The 6445-nt window shown below is 41.6% G+C and overlaps 1 pseudogene; it reads right to left on the minus strand.

Annotated features, from left to right (window-relative positions):
* Nucleotides 1–6109: 6109 nt before the first annotated feature.
* Nucleotides 6110–6229, minus strand: LOC134913870 (5S ribosomal RNA; annotated as a pseudogene).
* Nucleotides 6230–6445: the final 216 nt, after the last annotated feature.

Consider the following 6445-nt stretch of genomic DNA (forward strand, 5'->3'; position numbering starts at 1 on the left):
TATACAATCTATACAGTAATCTTAATGTCCCATTATGTAAAGCATCTGTGCTGATATTTGCAAAATGTTAAGTGCACTGATAGAGAAGATAATTACTTGTTGAACTGTAACGCATTGCTAGTGTCAGTTTAATGCAAAGTGAGATCATAAGGTCTTGGAATATTTAATACAAACATACAGGTTGTACAGGAGATGAATTGTGCTACTTGCTGACAGACAGTAGATTGGATTTGTGCTGCTGGATAATGCTTACCATTATCATCCAGACTGATCAGCTTTTCAGCATCACTTACTTGCCGAGTATCTTGGGGCACCAAATATTTATACATATCTGGTGCGGTACATCTTAATCATTTGTGGATACATTTTAAATATGCTGCAAATTGTCTATACGATATTTCCCAGAAAAGTTAGGTTTTATTTCTATTATGTATATTCCATTTTACGAAACATTAAATCAATCTAAGACTTTACAATTATTATTATTATTATTATTATTATCTTTTATATGTAAAGTGCCAACATACTGTAGTACTCGGTGCTGTGCATGGACTAGATTGCGTCAATAGCGAGTAACATTACTATAATATTAAACACAAGATAAAAATGATGATGGCCAAATGAGTTAATGATCTAACGGTCTAATGCTGAGTTGAATACATTTTAAGAAATTGATGCAGTTCCCGATTTCAAGACAACTGCATTTGCCTTTTAATCTGAAACGATGTTGTGCACATCTGCCGCATAATGTGTCCAAGTAGTTGCATCTGTGTCGGATGTCAACTGATGGAGATTAATGTTTAGTGGGTATTTTTGGGCAGCAAATGAGTGGCAAGTAATACAACGCACAAGGAGCTGTGTTTGATGTGTCATGAGAGTGTCTTGGGAATCTAGTCTCACTCCCGGTCTTGTTTTAGGTGTTTGGACGAATTTGGGACACCTCTTTCGGATCCTGATTCAGAGTTGGTTTACACGCATCTTCGATAGTGAGGAGCCTGCGGACATGATATGCTGTGGGCATTTAGGGGTGGGTGGAGCGGGGCAGCATTCTCGAAAATGGTTATCAACCCACATTTTCTGGGAGTGGCAAGGCCAGAGTATGCATCTTAGGGTGCACATTTCCTGGCCCTAACCAGGAAAAGATACAACATAGGGCCTAATTCAGACCTGATCGCTGCAGCAACATTTTTCTCTAATGGGCAAAACCATGTGCACTGCAGGGGAGGCAGATGTAACATGTGCAGAGAGAGTTAGATTTGGGTGGGGTGTGTTCAAACTGAAATCTAAATTGCAATGTAAAATAAAGCAGCCAGTATTTACTCTGCACAGAAAAAAATAACTCACCCACATCTAACTCTCTCTGCACATGTTATATCTGCCCCACCTGCAGTGCACATGGTTTTGCCCATTAGAGAAAGATTTTGCTGCTGCAATCAGGTTTGAATTAGGTCCATAGTGTGAAACATAAATCACATACAGGAACACATTTTTTTTTTTGTGAGATCACCATGAATGGTAGTCTCATCTGTATGTGTTCTCAAAGTAATGGCAACCACATACTGTAGAGCATATTTGTGAATAGTTACATTTTATTAAAAAGTGTTACATTTCCCCATGTACTGTATGAAGACTTTTGGACCACCTTGAAAATGTAATAAAATGACTAGAAGGAAGATCTGTTTAGACCAATGACAGTTGCCATTTTTCATAATCCAATTACTCATTAAAGTATAGTTTGTAAAAACTATAACATTATGTCTTACTAATACTGATTTGGTATACTGTATGGACTAGAACTCCACAGAAGTCAAATTGCCTCATTAACTGTAAATTTTCTTTACCAAAATATTTTATTACTTAACTAATTTCTTTAATTTTGTTAACAGATTTTAAAACTGTCCAAACATACTGTAACATGGAAACATGGAAATATAGAAATGAATGGCAGATAGAACTACTTGCCCCTTTTTTTAACCATATTGTAAGGCTATCCTTACATCGGGTTCACTACGGTATGCCGGCAGTCGGGCTCCCGGCGACCAGCATACCGGCGCCGGGAGCCCGACCGCCGGCTTAACGACAGTGTGGCGAGCGCAAATGAGCCCCTTGCGGGCTCGCTGTGCTCGCCACGCTACGGGCACGGTGGCGCGCTACGCGCACCACGCTATTTTATTCTCCCTCCAGGGGGGTCGTGGACCCCCACAAGGGAGAATAAGTGTCGGTATGCCGGCTGTCGGGATCCCGGCGCCGATATACTGTGCGCCGGGATCCCGACAGCCGGCATACTGAAGACCACCCCTTACATCTATACCATGCATGTTTCAATTGCTCTACTATCTAAGCCTCTACCCCCTCTGCTGGGAGGCTATTCCACTTATACACTACCCTTTCTGTGAAGTCATTTTTCCTCAAATTTACCCTGAACCTATCTCCTTCCAATTTCAATGCATGTTCTCATGTAATACTTCTCTTCTTTTGAAAAATGTCTCCCTCCTGCTCTTTGTTAAAAACCTTGATATATTTGAAAATTTGTAGGGTGTCCATTTATTAAGCCTTGGTGAGAAATAAAGTGGAGATATATAAAGTAAAAGCCAATCTGTACCTGACTGCCATGTTATAGACCCCTGAATCTTCTTCCAACAAGTATAAATATATTTCCAGGCATACAATGCCTGAGACTTTTCATCAGCAATGACTGTGGGACTAAGTTTTTAAACTGTCTCTAAAATACAGTTTATCCTATTGTGTATTTTGCCACAACTTCTTTACATATGGATAAACTGTATTCAAAGTTTTAGTTAACATTTTGTCCTTAAAAAAACCTACACAATTTACTGTTTAGTGTGGTAGTAACTTATTGTGATAATATACTGTAAGCTTGGTTCAACACCTTAATAAACAATGTGACAAATGTGTAACATTATATATACAATATATATTACACATTTTATTACATGCTATATAAGTTATGGCTACTTATTATTAGTGATGAGCGGGTTCGGTTCTTCGGGATCCGAACCCCCCCCGAACTTCACCCATTTTACACGGTTCCGAGGCAGCCTCGGATCTTCCCGCCTTGCTCGGTTAACCCGAGCGTGCCCTGAACATCATCATCCTGCTGCCGGATTCTCGCGAGATTTGTATTCTATATAAGGAGCCGCGCGTCGCCGCCATATTCACTCGTGCTTTGGAGATGATAGCGAGAGGACGTGGCTGCATTCTCTCAGTTTCTGTGTTCAGTGTGCTGCAAATATCTGTGCTCAGTGTGCTGCAAATATCTGTGCTCAGTATGCTTGCAAATATCTGTGCTCAGTGTGCTGAAAATATCTACGTTCTCTGCCTGAAAAACGCTCCATATCTGTGCTGCATTGTAGTATATAGTAGGAGGACAGTGCAGAATTTTGCTGACCACCAGTATATATATAGCAGTACGGTACAGTAGTCCACTGCTCTACCTCTGTGTTGTCAAGTATACTAGTTGAAAATTGGTTGTAGAGGGAACTGCACAGATGGATAAAGTTATAATGAGTCAGTAATAGTAATAGTCTGAAAACAACTGAAAATAATTAATGAAATGACTTCATAGTCAGGTAACCAAACACCTTAAAACTTTTCTTCGCCTATATGGTGTATATGGGTTAACCCTCAGTGGTGCTCCACAGAGTCAAAAAGTGTATCAAAATAAATACAAAAGAAGCAGAAAAACAGTAGACTCTTGTTGAGGAGCACTCAGTTTCAGACATGCAGAAATTTGTTATAAGTATCTGTTAATATCATAATTTTTATTAGTTTAAAGTTAATAATATGGAGTTCAGATTTTACCAATACGTGCAAAATTATAAAAATATATTAAACATGATAAATAGCCTTGGCTATAATAAATAAATAGCTGGATTCCTAGGGGTAAATTTACTAAGATTCGTATTTTCCCGTTTGAGGTCAAAGTTCAATCACGAATGACATCGAAAGTGTAAATATGCAACTTTTTGAATTGATTACGACTAATTTACTAAGCTGCCGTATTCTGCATTTTCGGGTTTTCCGATGTCGATGTCATTCGTTTTTTTTGGCAGTGTTTTACGTGAGTGACTTGTTAAACACTGCCGACTTTAATACAATGAATCTCGGCCGGATCTGAGAGATCCGTGCTGGGCTTCATTGTGCAGCTTGTAAAAAAAAAAAAAAAAAAATGTTTAAATGTAAAAAAAAAATTGCGTAGGGTCCCCCCTCCTAAGGCAAACCAGCCTCGGGCTCTTTGAGCCGATCCTGGTTGCAGAAATATGGGGAAAAAATGGACAGGGGTTCCCCCATATTTAAGCAACCAGCATCGGGCTCTGCGTCTGGTCCTGGTTCCAAAAATACGGGGAACAAAAAGAGTAGGGGTCCCCCGTATTTTTGAAACCAGCACCGGGCTCCACTAGCTGGACAGATAATGTGAGGTCACTTTCGGTCAACCGCTGACCTGAAAGTTCCCACTATTGGTTACAATGGAGCGCATAGGCGCTACATTGTATCACTGCCGTGTGCCGCCTGTCATACAGTACAGGAGCACACAGCCGATCAGGAGGGTGCTACAACGTGGCGCTCCCTGATTGGCTGAAGAAACCCCCTTAGACATCAGTCAGAGTGGGTTTCTGGCATTCGGGGAAAGGGGGCCCATGTGAAAACATGGGTCCCCTTTCAGTTCGTGGTCGGGTATCCGTTTTTTTATTTTTTCAAGTACGTGGATTACAATAGGATTACAAGCAGAGGAGCCTTCAACCATGGATTATGTGAGTATAATTTTTTCAACAGATACACCATGGATTCTACTGGAGAAGAGGACCGACCTGCATGGGAACATAAGGTAAGTATGTGTATATGGAGGTGTGGAAGGATGTATTAAAGTTATACTTTCAAGGTGTGTGTGTGTTGTCTTTATTGGGGTATTTTTTTAGTAGTAGTACTACAGGTACCAGCGGGCCCATTTTTTCGCCGCATGCTGGTACTTGTGGTTCTCCAAGTACCAGCTTGCGGGGGAGGCTTGCTGGGCCTTGTAGTACTGCTACTAAAAACAATATCAATCACTTTTCACAAAGGCTATCAGCCCCCCCATCCGCAGCCCATTGGATGGGGGGGACAGCCTCGGGCTTCACCACTGGCCCTTGGGTGGCTGGGGTGGGGACCCCTTGATTGAAGGGGTCCCCACTCCCCCAGGGTACCCCGGCCAGGGGTGACTAGTTGGATATTTGATGCCACGGCCGCAAGGCACTGTATAAAAGTGACCCCCGGCTGTGGCATTATCTGTCCAGCTAGTGGAGCCCGGTGCTGGTTTAAAAAATACGGGGGACCCCTACTCTTTTTGTTCCCCATATTTTTGGAACCAGGACCAGGCGCAGAGCCCGATGCTGGTTGCTTAAATATGGGGGAACCCCTGTCCATTTTTTCCCCATATTTCTGCAACCAGGATCGGCTCAAAGAGCCCGAGGCTGGTTTGCCTTAGGAGGGGGGACCCCACGCAATTTTTTTTCTGAAAATTTAGAACATTTCCCACCCCTTCCCACTGAAAAACATGCACGGATCTCATGGATCCGTGCATGCCTATACAAACACGGGATAAAAAAGCAGGTCTGTTTTTTTTAGCACTTTTTCATGATTTGTATTTTATCATGGCAGTGTTTGGCTATTGTCGGCAGTGTTTGTGTTTTGCACTTTTTAGTAAATGACCGATTTCTACCAAATTGCAGGCGTATTTGACCGATGGTGTATTGATTCGTGATTTTTTCCTAGGACTTCCAAAATATTACGAATGCCCTCATCACTGCCGTGATTTTTGCTTAGTAAATTACCGAGATGACACTTTGAAGAAAAAACGGCATCTCGGTCAAAATCGGGACCTTAGTAAATATACCCCCTGGTGTTGTAGTTAGTGTATTTCTGAGGTATACTCAGTAAATTGGTATCTTTGTGTTACTGAAAGGTTCTTATGACCATCATTTGATCTGCATAAGCAACTTTAAAGAAAGGTTATTGCAGAGGATTGAATCATAGGTCATGTGTCCAATTATCGGTGTCCTGTTTTTATATACTGCTTATAGTTAGCAAGCGAGTGGATCTAGTAAGCGGCCGTAAATTGCAGTACCTGGGTGTTCCAAGGTGGTCTCCCATCCGAGTACTGGCCCGGCCCTCCACTTCTTGGCTTCCAAGATCAGATGAGATTGGGCATCTCCAGTGGGGTATGACAGCAAATTGCTGCGCTTAGACCTCTCGTCTGAGTAGACAGTGGTAGCAGGCCTTGATATTTATCCAAAAAGAGTGGAAGGAGTATATACTATTACTCAATATAAGCAGAAACTGCTTCCAATTATAAATAGGTCTGTGCAGTGATCACAGCCTGATAAATATTTTCACATGTGTATTGATAATCACAGGTGAGAGTGCAGGGAATAGTAGTAGATTTCCAGCT

Source organism: Pseudophryne corroboree, chromosome 4, assembly GCF_028390025.1.
Source record: "Pseudophryne corroboree isolate aPseCor3 chromosome 4, aPseCor3.hap2, whole genome shotgun sequence".
In the NCBI taxonomy this organism is placed as follows: Eukaryota; Metazoa; Chordata; class Amphibia; order Anura; family Myobatrachidae; genus Pseudophryne; species Pseudophryne corroboree.